Source organism: Candoia aspera, chromosome 1 (genome assembly GCF_035149785.1).
Source record: "Candoia aspera isolate rCanAsp1 chromosome 1, rCanAsp1.hap2, whole genome shotgun sequence".
Taxonomy (NCBI): Eukaryota; Metazoa; Chordata; class Lepidosauria; order Squamata; family Boidae; genus Candoia; species Candoia aspera.
In genome coordinates, this window is record NC_086153.1 from 234,653,981 (window position 1) to 234,670,547 (window position 16,567).

A 16,567-nucleotide genomic window follows, 5' to 3' on the forward strand; every position below is an offset into this window, starting at 1 on the left:
GCTTCGTACAAATCAAGAGATTTAGTTGTGTCTTTTAATAGCACCAAAGAAGCCATTTCTTCAGTGACATTACATTCGTTATCAGTACCTCTAATAAAAATGGCAAGTTGAGCCTAATCTATAGCATCCATCACCAAAGCATAAAATTTGAAATTAGCAGCTTTACTCTTCAAACCTCTTTCCATAGATTCTCCTGTTTCTTCAGTTTGCCTGGCTATAGTCTGGTGAGACAAACTGTTTTTAGAAAAATCGCTTTTTTTTATCAAGACAAATTATATCTGCCACGCTTTCCATACATTGCTTAATAACTCACCATCAGTAAATGGTTTTGATTTTTTTGCAATCAGATTTGCTACCAAATAACTAGCTTTTATAACAGAGTCCTTTTGAGTTGTGACTTTTTAAAAAAAAATTGTTGAGACGACAGACTTTTTTTCAGTTCCGCTAATTTGTCTTTACGACAAATTCCTTGATACGCTTCGAATTTGGCAGCATGTTTTTCCGTATAATGCCTTTTCAAATTGTAGTCTTTGAAAACTGACACATTTTCCTTACAAATTAAGCATAGTGCCTTAGTATTTGTCTTGACAAAAGTACTCATCTGTCCATTTTTCATTGAATCATCTTCCTTCATCCGCGATTTTTCTTTTTTCTTTTCTTTTTTGGGTTCTGTTTTCTGTTGAAACAACATTGAAGCCATGCTGGAATAAATTTATTTAGGAATAAATATATTTTTTAAGAAATAGCACAACAAGCCCATCGTAAATTGTTAGGTAGGCAAATAAACAAAGCAAAGTTTAATAATCAAATAAGAAAACTTACATGTCAACTTAATAATAATAACAATAAACACCTGTCATCACAGAACACATGTAGGTAGGTTGAAATATTATATATAACGCCAAGTTGCTACAAGCTGACATGTGTAGCAGGTGGTGGCGGTGTGCACTGCACTGCCCCCTCCCCTACACAGCATTCCATTATTTCTACCTACACAATCCACGTTCAAGCACCGCATGATTGAGTCACAAAAAAAAATCGCAAAATAATGTTAAAAGTTTATGATTTTTTTGGGACCGCATTGCTAGCTGTTCAAGGCTGCATGTGGCCCGTGGGCCGCGGGCTGGACACGCCTGGTCTACATAATCAGAAAAGTTCTTCTTGATGTTTTAATTGTCTGAACTTCCTTCCATGTAACTTTAACCTATTGGTTCTGGTCCTTTTCTCTGGGGCAACGGCACATGTCTACTCTTCTTCTGTGTGACAGCCCTTCAAATACTTGCAGGGTGCTATCACGTCTCCTGTAAATTGTCTTCTCTCTAGTCTGAAGATACCAGACCTTTTAAACGTCTCCCATAGTGCTTGGTTTCCTGACCCTTCCCCACCTTGGTAGCCCTCCTCTGAACTTGCTTCAATTGTCATTGTCCTTTTCGAATCCAATTACCCAGAACTGGACACAATACTCCACTGGCTTCTGACCATGGCATGATTATGGGAAAATCAGTGGGGGAGATACGTGGATCTTGGTTAGCTTCAAGGCAGCCAGGACACATTTCTTGTATCAGCTAAGAAGTAATTGACAACTGTCCTACACCGGCATCCTTTGGATAATCCGTGTTACACCCTTATAAAGTATTTGCAATAAAACACTGCAGCCTATCCACTTAACAACTGAAACAATGATATCACACTCAGTGCTCACTGAACAGTGTGGATCTACTGATGTTGCAAGAGAAGCTCTGGAAATAACAAGAGAAATAGCATGAGTAGGTATTGGAAATCGCAGTATTGCACCTAAACTCTAGGACTGGTATTTTTGGATGTCCATCTGCAAGGGAGGAGCTTTGAAGAACACGCTTGGCTGCACAATTCTATTTCTGTACACCTTTAGGGGTGATATATACAGAACAGATGAACATGGGCAAGCAATATGATGCAGAACTAAAAAGAATAATCTTGGGCTGCACTAACCAAGCATTTATTGCTAAGGTTTTAACAGTGATTTCAGCTCGCTCTTCCAATAATTGTGCTTCCCACTCAGGCTGGATTCATATGGTGCCATCAAAATGCCAGAACTGGACTCTTAACTAACTACTTATTTTAACTCAAAATGAACAGAATCCAGCAGTTATTATTTATGTGCATGCTGAGAAAGATTTTGATATGGTTACTTAGAGATTTCTGAAGTGGACTGTGACTCCTTTGAATTTCCCAAACGTTTTGTTTATTCTGTGCCATTTTCCAATCATGTATGATTATTCACAGTATGTTTTCTCTTTGGTTAAATTTGTTTTTCAGAACATGTCAAGAATGCCCTCTTTCTACTTTTTTTTTTAATGGCTGTAGGATTTTTCCTGTGTCATTACTGTCTCTGAAAACTTTTAAGGCATTGTAATGGGAAAGGCAAGAACATAAGAATCTGCTGTATTCAAATTATAACTTTTTAAATAATCCAGAAATTTCCATTCATAATCTCCTTTTACTGATATATAAAACATGTCCTGTCTGTCTGTGTATAAATTAAACTAAGTCAGAGCTGATGCCTCTAGTTCTACATAATAATATTTTGACATATTTAGATATTGTGTTTTAGGTTTTGATCTCCTTAGAGATGAAGATGTAATTTAGGAGTTGTGACATGAATTTATGTGGTCTAGGATTGACCTTCACAGGAGACTGGAATGCTAAGGTGGGCAGTCAAATGACACCTCGAATTACAGGTAAGTATGGCCTGGGAGAACAAAACGAAGCAGGACACAGGCTGATAGAATTTTGCCAAGACAATTCACTCTGCATAACAAACACTCTCTTCCAACAACCTAAGAGACGGCTTTATACATGGACTTCACCAGATGGACAACACCGAAATCAGATTGATTACATCCTTTGCAGCCAAAGGTGGCGGACATCTGTACAGTCGGTAAAAACAAGGCCTGGAGCTGACTGTAGTTCAGATCACGAACTTCTTCTTGCACGATTTAGGATCAGACTAAAGAGATTAGGGAAGACCCACAGATCAGCTAGATATGAGCTCACTAATATTCCTAAGGAATATGCAGTGGAGGTGAAGAATAGATTTAAGGGACTGGACTTAGTAGATAGGGTCCCGGAAGAACTCTGGACAGAAGTTGGCAGCATTGTTCAGGAGGCGGCAACAAAATACATCCCAAAGAAAGAGAAAACCAAGAAGGCAAAATGGCTGTCGGCTGAGACACTAGAAATAGCCCAAGAAAGAAGGAAAGCAAAAGGCAACAGTGATAGGGGGAGATATGCCCAATTAAATGCAAAATTCCAGAGGTTAGCCAGAAGAGATAAGGAATTATTTTTAAACAAGCAATGCGTGGAAGTGGAAGAAGACAATAGAATAGGAAGGACAAGAGACCTCTTCCAGAAAATTAGAAACATTGGAGGTAAATTCCAGGCAAAAATGGGTATGATCAAAAACAAAGATGGCAAGGACCTAACAGAAGAAGAAGAGATCAAGAAAAGGTGGCAAGAATATACAGAAAACCTGTATAGGAAGGATAACAATATCGGGGATAGCTTTGACGGTGTGGTCGGTGAGCTAGAGCCAGACATCCTGAAGAGTGAGGTTGAGTGGGCCTTAAGAAGCATTGCTAATAACAAGGCAACAGGAGACGATGGCATCCCAGCTGAACTGTTCAAAATCTTGCAAGATGATGCTGTCAAGGTAATGCATGCTATATGCCAGCAAATTTGGAAAACACAAGAATGGCCATCAGACTGGAAAAAATCAACTTATATCCCCATACCAAAAAAGGGAAACACTAAAGAATGTTCAAACTATCGAACAGTGGCACTCATTTCACATGCCAGTAAGGTAATGCTCAAGATCCTGCAAGGTAGACTTCAGCAGTTCATGGAGCGAGAATTGCCAGATGTACAAGCTGGGTTTAGAAAAGGCAGAGGAACTAGAGACCAAATTGCCAATATCCGCTGGATAATGGAAAAAGCCAGGGAGTTTCAGAAAAACATATATTTCTGTTTTATTGACTATTCTAAAGCCTTTGACTGTGGACCATAACAAATTGTGGCAAGTTCTTAGTGGTATGGGGATACCAAGTCATCTTGTATGCCTCCTGAAGAATCTGTATAACGACCAAGTAGCAACAGTAAGAACAGACCACGGAACAACAGACTGGTTTAAGATTGGGAAAGGAGTACGGCAGGGCTGTATACTCTCACCCTACCTATTCAACTTGTATGCAGAACACATCATGCGACAAGCTGGCCTTGAGGAATCCAAAGCTGGAGTTAAAATCTCTGGAAGAAACATTAACAATCTCAGATATGCAGATGATACCACTTTGATGGCTGAAAGCGAAGAGGAACTGAGGAGCCTTATGATGAAGGTGAAAGAAGAAAGTGCAAAAGCTGGTTTGCAGCTAAACCTCAAAAAAACCAAGATTATGGCAACCAGCTTGATTGATAACTGGCAAATAGAGGGAGAAAATGTAGAAGCAGTGAAAGACTTTGTATTCCTAGGTGCAAAGATTACTGCAGATGCTGACTGCAGTCAGGAAATCAGAAGACGCTTAATCCTTGGAAGAACAGCAATGACAAATCTCGATAAAATAGTTAAGAGCAGAGACATCACACTGACAACAAAGGCCCGCATAGTTAAAGCAATGGTGTTCCCTGTAGTAACATATGGCTGCGAGAGCTGGACCATAAGGAAGGCTGAGCGAAGGAAGATCGATGCTTTTGAACTGTGGTGTTGGAGGAAAATTCTGAGAGTGCCTTGGACTGCAAGAAGATCCAACCAGTCCATCCTCCAGGAAATAAAGCCAGACTGCTCACTTGAGGGAATGATATTAAAGGCAAAACTGAAATACTTTGGCCACATAATGAGAAGACAGGACACCCTGGAGAAGATGCTGATGCTAGGGAGAGTGGAAGGCAAAAGGAAGAGGGGCCGACCAAGGGCAAGATGGATGGATGATATTCTAGAGGTGACGGACTCGTCCCTGGGGGAGCTGGGGGTGTTGACGACCGACAGGAAGCTCTGGCGTGGGCTGGTCCATGAAGTCACGAAGAGTCGGAAGCGACTAAACGAATAAACAACAACAAGGATTGACCTAAAATTGGCACATTTGGGGCTGAAATTTACAGTATTAGTATTTCTTTAGAAGCTTATTGTATGGCATAAATGCATGTTCTTCATGGTTATACCTCTAGTAACTAGAACCTAGCACGATATCAAGAAGTAAAGACATTTTACACATACAACACTGAAAGGCTAAATCTACAGATGGTTATATTAAAGCAAACCCCAAAGCTAATTGTTTTGATGACTATCCCTTACCAACACCCCAGAGCAATTATTAATGCAAATGGACTCTCCTCCCCTGAGATTAACACATAACCAAACACCTTCTTTGCCACCAAAGAAAATCGAACTTTCAAAAGATTTCATGTTTATATATTGCATGTGCAGTTCTCAAAATATTAGTAAATATAGAAGAAATTAATAAGTTGCCCTGCATACATTACAAAAGTGGAGATACTAGTATTTGGGTGGGGTGTGGGTAGAATCATTATACAACTCTTTAGAGATACTACTGTCTAGGCCAGGGTTTCCCAACCTGGCCACTTTAAGATGTGTGGACTGCAATTCCCAGAATTCCCCACCCAGTGCTGGCTGGGGAATTGTGGGAGCTGCAGTCCACACATCTTAAAGTGGCCCAGATTGGGAAACCCTGGTCTAGGCAAGCAACACTGTTTCCTCCAAAATGCAGCTTGCAAGCTTTGCAAGTAATTACAGGACAAAGGTTTGTTTCACTGCTGTCTGAGACTTGGGAAGGCAATGCCTTGGCAGCTTTGCACCAGATTTCTTATAAATAATTATTTTCTTCAGTCCTGAGCTTTATTAACAAATACCGGCATAAGTTAGGGAACACACTTGTGTAATTATCATGGAAATGGACCTTGAGGCTTTTAAATTCTTGATCATTTCTCCCTATTAACCCTAAAGCGGTGAAACAATGCTAGCAGCAGTGAGGACCTTCTGGAATGAAGCTCTTCTGAGATGAAGCTGTAGCATCGCTTCAATCTACGTGTGTTGAATTCATGTTTACAAATGTGTATTAATCACTGATCATACAAGAATCACTATGTGGCATTTGAAAAAAAGTTACTTTATAGACTTTGGGACTTTTGTCTGAACTGAGTATTAAAAGACTGAGTGTAAAGGACTGAGTATTAAAGACGTATTTATGTGGCAACAGCAACTTGCATGTCCCTGTTGTTGGGGAAGCTGTGTGCTGCAATAAAGCAGGGTGTACAGACTTGCAATGCTGTGGCGTGCAGGTTTTGGAAAACAAGACCTCACAATAGAGACCTGCTCATTTTCCATTGCACATGTCCACCTGGAACAAGATCACTAGATGTGGTATGACACGCTTATGCATTCAGTCCAGAGTTATTATATTTCTCTCTTTTCTCTACATGTATATCCAAACACTTCTCTGATATTTAATTAAGATGGCCTTAAGAACAAAAAGAAACATTAACAATCTCACAATCTCAGATATGCAGATGATACCACTTTGATGGCTGAAAGCGAAGAGGAACTGAGGAGCCTTATGATGAAGGTGAAAGAAGAAAGTGCAAAAGCTGGTTTGCAGCTAAACCTCAAAAAAACCAAGATTATGGCAACCAGCTTGATTGATAACTGGCAAATAGAGGGAGAAAATGTAGAAGCAGCGAAAGACTTTGTATTTCTAGGTGAGAAGATTACTGCAGATGCTGACTGCAGTCAGGAAATCAGAAGACGCTTAATCCTTGGGAGAAGAGCAATGACAAATCTTGATAAATTAGTAAAGAGCAGAGACATCACACTGACAACAAAGGTCCGCATAGTTAAAGCAATGGTGTTCCCCATAGTGACATATGGCTGCGAGAGCTGGACCATAAGGAAGGCTGAGAGAAGGAAGATCGATGCTTTGGAACTGTGGTGTTGGAGGAAAGTTCTGAGAGTGCCTTGGACTGCAAGAAGATCAAACCAGTCCATCCTCCAGGAAATAAAGCCAGACTGCTCACTTGAGGGAATGATATTCAAGGCAAAACTGAAATACTTTGGCCACATAATGAGAAGACAGGGCACCCTGGAGAAGATGCTGATGCTAGGGAGAGTGGAGGGCAAAAGGAAGAGGGGCCGACCAAGGGCAAGGTGGATGGATGATATTCTAGAGGTGACGGACTCGTCCCTGGGGGAGCTGGGGGTGTTGACGACTGACAGGAAGCTCTGGCGTGGGCTGGTCCATGAAGTCACGAAGAGTCGGAAGCGACTGAATGAATAAACAACAACTAGGAACAAAAACCACACCCAACTCTGTAACGAGAAAATCATTTCTTAAGTGGCTTCATACACACTCAAAGATAAAAAGGGAGGGTTGATTTCAGAAAAACTGGAAAACAAGGCCACTCTTTGATCAGCAAGGTTGCAGTCTGGGTGGCTGTAATGGCTCCAATATGTCCATCTGTTCCTTGAGACCTAACGCAGGATGATGCAATATATTTGCCACGGGAACATGTCCTCGTATCACCCTCAAACGTTAAGCACCACAGTGTATGAGGATTATATGAAACAGGGGAGGATAAATAGAAAAGAGCAAGCTACACGTGACTAGCACATGGGTGATCCTTAAACAGCTCTTCTTTGTTCAGTAGTTATGCTAGGATTTAATCACTGTTTGGTTATCACCTTCAAAATGCACACACAAGCAAGAAACGATGCCCGTATTTTTATCCATGAAAGAGACTGATGTTCCTTATGAGGGAAGATATGTTTTGTCTCTTCTCAAAATCCCCATAGGCCAAATACTTTTCACAGCCATCTCAGCAAGCAGATAGAGATCTATAATAGGATCCCCCATTTTTTTGGTCTCAGGGCCACAATCCCAGTGCTGTAAATTTAGTTTACGTCAACAAACAGCTCCAACAAATATCAGAAATGATGATCAGAGTTCCTTTAGATCAGCCCTTCCCCCAAAGGGTCATACAAGCTTACAACTGAGAGGAGGTGCACTCATTTATTCCCTCCCCACCACCACACACACACAGCTTGAGGAGAGAAATGGCACACTCACAACCATCCGTGCCAGCTTCCCAGCTGTCTGGCTAACTGACCCACTTCCTGGCACTTTCAGGAATGTGGTGATGTCCATAGGCAGCCTCACCCACCCAGGCCCTTAGCTTACTGTTAGCCCTTTGAGGTAGTCCAGACAAGCAGCACAAGCCATGAGTACTAACACCACCTTTATTGTAAGGTTACATTAACAGAATCTTGCAAGTCTGAAAGCATCCCTCCCCTCCTTTTTTTTAATAAAAAAAATATTTATTTATTTATCATATTCAGATGCCCCTCCTCATCTCACAGAACATGATTCTGGGCAGCGTACAATCAAACCATGCAAACAATCTTTTAAAAAATTCAACAAATACAAATATTAATATTAATATTAAATTATTAAATTTAATATTAAATATTAAATAAATAATATTATTATTAAAGAGCCAGTTTGGCCTAGAGGTTAAAGTGCTGGGCTAGAAACCAGGAGGCTGCGAGTTCTAGTCCCGCCTTAGGCATGAAAGCCGGCTGGGTGACCTTGGGCCAGTCCCTCTCTCTCAGCCCAACTCACCTCACAGGGTTGCTGTTGTGGGGAAAATAGGAGAAGGAAGGAGTATTAGGTATGTTCGCCGCCTTGAGTTATTTATAAAAATAATAAAGGTGGGATAAAAATTAAATAAATTAAATAAATAAAAATAAAAGGCTAGGAGAGAGCATCAGATATTATGAACAATAGAGTCACCTCATCAGATCACCATTCCCTTGCAACCCCCAGGCCTGTTGACACAACCAGTTTTTGAGGGACCTCCAGAAGGTCAGCAGAGATGGGGCTAATCTCACCTGGGGGGGTGATGTTCCACAAGACTGGCACCACAACAGAAAAGACCCATCTCCTGGATCCCACCAGATGTAACTCTTTGGCAGACGGGACCTGCAACATACCACTTCTGCCAGACCTGATGAGCTTGGCAGATGTAATCAAGAAGAGGCGGTCCCTCAAATAACTCAGCCCCATTCCATGAAGGGCTTTAAAGGTCAGAACCAGCACCTTGAATTGGACCTGGGAGCAGACTGGCAACCAAGGCAGCTCAGGGAGCAGAGATATAACATGTGCCACTCTAGGGGCACACATAACTGCTTGCACCACTGCATTCTGGACCAGCTGAAACTTCCAAATACTCTTCAAGGGCAGCCCCATGTAGAGCACATTGCAGTAGTCCACACAGGAGGTGACCAGGGCATGAGTGACCGTGAGCAGAGCCTCCTGGTCCAGGAACGGGTGCAACTGGCACACAACACAAAGCTGTGCAAAGGCCTTCCTAGCCACAACTGCCAGCTGCTCTTTGAGCAGGAGTTGCAAGTCTAGGAGGAGCCCCAAGTTGCACACCAAGTCTGTTTGAGGCAGTGCCATCCCACCCAGTACCAAAGATGGCATTGTCCCTGAACTGGAAGGCTCAAAAACCCAGAACCACCCAGTCATGCCAGGGTTCAACTCCCCATCCAAATCCCTACCGCCTCCAGGCACCGGGATAAGACATCAACAACATTGCTTAGTTTGCCAGGGGCAGAGATGTGTAATTGGGTATCATCTGCTACTGATGATACCTCGCCCCATGGCAATGGATGACCTCACCCAGTGGCTTCATGTAGATATTGAATAGAAGCCACCACTAGGCCCTACCATTCTGGACTATTTTTGTCCAGTTTCCAACTTTCCCTTTTCGAGGAAGGTTGTAAAGAGGGTGGTTGCATAGCAGCTTCAAAGCACTGTGGAACAAGCAAATTAACTGGACCCCTTTCAGTCAGGGTTCAGGCCTGGTTATGGGACTGAGATGGTATTGATCACATTCTTGGATTACTTCTGGTGGAAGTGGGATGGGGGTGGTGTACCCATCCTTGCTCTTCTTCACCTCTCAGCAGCTTTCAATAACATAAATCATGGTTATTTATTTATTTATTTATTTATTTATTTATTTATTTATTTATCAAATTTATATAGCCACCCATCTCACAAACAAGTGACTTGGTGGTGTACAAAAAAGCTAAAAAACAATAGTTAATAAATACCAACAATTATTATTATTAAAATATTATAAATTATAAAAAACAAAGCTAAAAAAGAAGAAATAGTAAGCAAAGGGATATTAATAATAACGGAGCCACCTCACCAGCTCACCTGTTCCCTGGGGTCTCCAGGCCTGACGGCACAACCTTCTGGGCTGGCTCTGAGAGATGGGGGTGAGTAGCATGGTGTTGCACGTTCTCTGCCTTCCTCTGGGATTGGTTACAGTTGGTGTTGATGGGGGCAGCCCTCCTTTGTGGGGTACCGCAGAGCTCAGGAATCTCTCCCCTCCTGTTTAACATCCACACGAAGCCACTGGGTGAGGTCATCCAACAGTTTGAGGTGAGGTATCATCAGTATTCTGATGACACTCAGCTTTATATCTCTACCCCAGGCTGCCTGAGTGATGCCACACAGGATCTGTCTCAGTGCCTGGAGGCTGTGGGGCCTGGATGGGGTGCAAGAGGCTTCAGCTCAACCCAAGCAATACCAAGCGGCTCCAAGTTTTGGGCCTCCTGGTTCTGGGGATATTCTAACTTTTATTTTGGATGGGGTGGCACTACCCCAGACAGAACCAGTGTGCAATCTGGGGGTCCTCCTGGACTTGGAACTCCTGATCAAAGAGTAGGTGGAAGCTGTGGCTAGGAGGGCCTTTGTGCAACCTCAGGTTGTGCATCAGTTGTGCCCATTCCTGGACCTGGGGGCCCTGCTCACAGTCACTCATACCCTGGTCACCTCCCAAATGGACTACTGTAACGTGCTCTACATGGAGCTGCCTTGAAGAGTACCCGGAAGCTTCAGCTGGTGCAAAATGCAGTGGCATGGGCAGTTATGTGTGTCCCTAGGATAGCACCCTCTGCTCTGTGAGCTGCATTGGTTGCCAGTTTGCTTCTGGGTGCAATTTAAAGTGCTGATTGTCACATTTAAAGACCTTCATGGCTTGGGACTGGATTACTTACAGGACTGTCTGTCCTCATTTGTCTCTGGGTATCGTCAGCTAAGAAGCTTCAACTGTTGCAGAATGCAGCGGTGTGGGCAGTTACTGGTGCCGGTTACTCGGTGCATGCGACACCACGGCTGTGTGAGTTGCACTGGCTTCCAGTGTGCAATTTAAGGTGCTGGTTGTCACCTTTAAAGCCCTTCGTGGCTTGGGACTGGATTACTTATGGGACCATCACTCCCTTACCTGATCTGGCAAGAAGGGCATGCTCTGGGTACCATCAGTTAAGGAGCGTCGACTGGCAGGGCTCAGAAGGACTGTTTTCTGCCATGGCTCCCGCCCTTTGGAACATCATCCCCCCTGAGATTAGATTGGCCCCATCCTTGTTGGCTTTCCATAAGGCATGAAAACTTGGTTTTGTGCCTGAGCCTGGGGCCCCGGGTGTGTGGTAGAGCTTGTCTCCTGGCTGTATGGACAATTGGTTAGATGATGCCCAGCTGCTACATGCTTTATTTTTATATTAAAAAAGATTTCCCTTCTCACCCCTGTGGGTGGTATGTGTCTTCCTCAATCTTGGAAGAAACCAGAGACCTGGGTTTAAGGGTTCTGCGCAGTATCTTAGCTGTTCCTACCACTGCACTCTTCTGAACAGAGAGTTCTGATGTTGTTCCTGGGATCTGTTGGAGCCACCCTCCCACCTTAGGAGTCACAGCCCCAAGTGCTTCTACAACCACTGGGACCACTTTGGCCTTCACTTTCCACATACTCTCTGGTTCCTCCTTCAGGCCCTGGTACTTCTCTAGCTTCTCATACTCTTCCTTCCTGATGTTGCTGTCATTTGGCACCACTACATCTATCACCACTGCTGTCTTCTGGTCCTTGTCTACTACCATGATGTCCAGTTGATTGGCCAGTACCTGCCTGACTGTCTGGATCTGGAAGTCCCACAGGATCTTAGCCCCGTCATTCTCCACAACCTTCTGTGGAATCTCCCATCTGGACTTGGGAGGGTCTAGCCCATACACTGTGCAGATGTTCCTGTATACAATGCCAGCTACTTGGTTATGCCGTTCAGTGTATGCTGTTCCTGCCTGCATCTTACACCCTGCCACTATGTATTCGACTGAGGCATATTATATTGCATATATTTTGCATTTTATGTATTTTATTGTAAGATGCCTAGAGTCACATATGTGAGATGGGTAGCTATATAAATTGAATAGATAATGATGATGACGGCGGTGATGGTGATGGTGATGGTGATGATGATAATGATGATGAGCCGTCACTGAGAAGCTTACAGTTGTAATGAGTGAAATAAGATGATTAAACATATTTAATAAGTAACAAACTAAACATTATGTCATGGTTACAAAAAGACGCTTAAGAGAAGGAGAGATTATGGGAGAAAACAGCCTGCCTGCAATCTACCAACTCTATTATTTTGATTGCCTCCCCAATCTCACCATTGATAATTATTAACCCCTGGGCAAAAGTTCAGGAATGTAAACATGAAATTCCTTAAGAAAGGAATTAAAGGTTCAATTCTCCATCAGTTCTCACAAAAATACACCTTAACCCACAAATTTCTTTCTTAACAATTTCTTAAAATTTGAAACTCTTACATGGATAATTTTGATATATAGTTCTCTATATTATTATATCTGAGAGAAGCTAAATAGGGACATGAAAAAGCATGATTTTTAATATGCATTATGAATGCAAGGGGGAAAAAATCTAAGCAAGCTAAGGATGTGATTTTACCAGCTGCATGAGATAACCATGTATTATCCCTTAGCAGCTTACTTAGTCAGGTTGTCCAATGCATACATCCAAGTGTTTTATGTGTTATTTTGCAATTATTTCAGTTTAAGACATTGATCTGTTAGCAAACTCATTTTGTTCACAGAGAGAAGTTTTGCTGCTAATGCTTGGCTCCTCAAACCACAAGTGATAGCTTCTCTGACAGGTTTTTTTTCTTTCTTGAGACCCTGAACAGAAACTCTGCAAAAGGGGCCAGAGGCAAGGGTTTCTCCATTTTCAACATCTGTCTACAGTACCCAGGCAGGCCCAGTTACTAGATTTAGCAGTCAGAGTAACGTGTGAGAGGAAATGATTAGTTACAGGTTTAATTATTATTACATAGCACGGAGCACACAAATCTCAACGTGCTTTGACAGATAGCCAAGATGAATCAGAGCAGGCCATGGTGCATGGATTGGATTTAGGTCCAATCGTAGGGGAGTCCTGGGACTAATATAAAGCAACAGTTAATTAAATGAATGAATATTTGTTTGCCTTTAAGTTGTCACAATACTCTTCCTACTGGAATCTTGGAATAAAATCTTGTACAATGGATTAAGATGGCAAACCCTCTGGAAATAACATCAATAAAAACCTCTCTGACCATCTCCTTCCTTGTCCTACATGTTCAGTAGTAGATTTGAAGAGCTACACATAAAACTGTCAATAGCAGTTCTGTAGCTCTTTGCTGACCTCCTGTGTTCAATATAAGGATTGGATGGGAAAAAGGAGCTAAACTGCTACTGCAAGTTCTAAAAATAAACCTCATCTTTTTAACCTCTTAAAAAAGAGCGATTTAGATTAAAAAATACAGATCAGATTTCAAAAATGTTACATGGTGTTTTTGGAAGTGGTTATATTTCAAAAGCTTCCAGTTTTGCTAACATTGCAGAGTTTGTGTCATTTGGTTTTCAAATAATAATAATAATAATAATGACAATAATAATAATAATAATTTATTATGGCATTAGTATACAATGCATACATACATCAGTACATACATTTCCATGTATTCTGATATCTTGGTGGTATAATACATTGTGCAGAATTCTAAATAACAAATTATGAATAACTTAAGAGTGTTTAAAGAAGAACTAAACAGGGGTGTTAATAATGCTGTATATGAAACACACTCCAGACCCTATTTATTCAGAAATAAACCCCATCAAGTTCAACTGCAATTATGCTCTAAGAACGCTTCTGCAGTACTGTGCCCATCAGATGTTTGGGATTTTAACTTCCGCAATCACCACAGAGCAGGGCCAAAGAATGAGATTAGGGGAGCAGGAATCCAGTATTTCTGAAAGTTGGGGAAGTTTATCCTAGAAAATATAATTAGGATTGCCATCTTATCTAGGAGTAAGCTTCACTGAATTGTGCTACTTTTGCATAAATGCACAGGATTCTGCTTTCAATACTGCACAACAGATGACAACCGTGAAAGCCTACGCTAGTATAGAGTTGCAGAAAGTTCGTCCAATTTTCCCCACCCTCATCCCCCACAAGAGGGAATAACATGAATGGTTGGCCAGTGGAAAAAAGATCACCAGTTTCGGATTGCCATTAGTAGCAGGAAAACCACATTCTGCTCCCTGAGAGCCAGGTGGCTGGTCAGACGTTAGGGAGATGGAAATGTGTGAATAGATGTGCAGAAAGGTGGGAGGCCTGTGTCTATGGGTGTATGCATATAGAAGAGAGAGAGAGACAATGATGTGCAGTTGTGCATGAGAGAGAGACAGAGAGCTGTGTGTGCTACTGTTGTTTGTAAATAGAGATATATGCTTATATATACTTGTAACTTGTGTAGCTCTTACTATGTACAGTCATAATCTTTCCACTTCTGAGGGGAAGATGTTTCCCCTTTAGTCGTTTTAGGATGAAAACATTTTAAAATCAAAATATTTTTATCGATTAGAAAAATGCAATTGTTTCCTCCCATCTCCTATTTAATACTGCACAGATTATGATTGCCCGTCACAGAATCCTTCAAATTACAATTTTATTGTTCAGTCACAGGCTCCATTCATGGAATCTTACAGAGATCCAGATATACATCTTCTCAAAAATCTGCTTTGTTTATCGCCCACTTTGACAAAGTGGTTTTCCAGCCCGGCTGCTCTTTTAATGGATCAAAAGAAATTCGTAGAAAAATTCACTGGACAGGATAGGATATGATTGCTTTTTTAAAATGTGCAACGTTATGATGATTCGCATCATTCCAGAAAATGATGAAGAAGGAGAGAGGCTTCTTTGCATGTTGCTATAAGGGCTGGTTTTTAAAAATTAATCAGGGGGGACAAACTTTTTGTGTAGTGGGGAACAATACAACAGACCTTGAGTGGTTGTTAAGTACCAATGCTTGTGTGCTTGTAGGTCTGTGTGAGCTCACTAAATAAGTACATTATTTTCAGTGGTTGACACCTCATGTGGTGTCAGGTGAGAACACAGAGATTTTGCTAGCTTTGCTTACCCCACAAAATTTCAGCCATTTTAATTAGGGTGCTTGTCAACAGTGCATGGCGGATCCTCACTTTAAACAAGGTTAGAAAAGTCTCTTCTGCCATATTCTCCATTAGAAAAAATAAGCCCGACCCCATTTCCAATCCTTGTAGATGTTTTTAAAAGAGAAAGATGAACCATAACTTCATTTATGTTTGTGTTCAACCCACCATAAATCATTCCTGAATCAAAGCCCTGAGTTATTCCTTCAGAAAACTGGGTCAGAATTCTTTTATATTCTTAGTCCAACTGATGTCACTGTCCATTTGTATGCCTCCAACTTTTCCCATCATGTCTTCTATCTCTTTGTTTTGCCAAACAACAATCCATGAAGATGGAAAAAACTGCCATCCTCATAAAAGGCCTTTTGATGAGTAGCAATAGGAACTGTCTGTTGGTATATTGTTTTCTGCTACAGAAATTAAGGTTACTATGGTAACAAATCATTCTGGCTGGGTGAAGAGGTCGAATTTAATTGTCCTCAGTTTAGGTGTTAATAGTTGCATTGCCTGAGGGGAAGGCAGCTTGCAGGACTTTTGTTTTAGTTTTCTTTTAGCCTTGCAGATGTCATGAGTAAGGATGGCGAGCAGGGGGCTCTCACCCAGACTGTCAAGCGCATGCGTAGCACTGAGGAACTGTTCAGCCATTCAAAGAGACACAGATCGGGACCGCCTTAACCTTTGGGGTTTATATGGCTGGGTTTTCCCACGCTTTCTCAGTTTGTTAGGATTCTTGTTAAGTACTACTAATAAATATTAGAGACCAAGTCCTCGCCTCAGTGTGTTTCCTGGTAATCAGGACAGCAGCCAGTAAGCAGCTCTCTGAGAGAGCTCTCTCCTCTCTCTGAGCGTGTGTGAATGCACAAGCCTGTAAATATGTTCTTGTGCTTTCTGTAAATCAATTTATTTTTATAGAAATGCCTGGTGTGTGATTTGTCTGATCTCTCCTGGGCCAAATGCTTTCCAGCACTCTGCAAGACTGTCAGTCTCAAAGCACTTTAGAATTGGATAGCATTGGCATTCCTATTAACAATTCCACCATGCCAGTTTTTTGTTGTTTATTCGTTTAGTCGCTTCCGACTCTTTGTGACTTCATGGACCAGCCCACGCCAGAGATTCCTGTCGGTCGTCAACACCCCCAGCTCCCCCAGGGACGAGTCTGTCACCTCTAG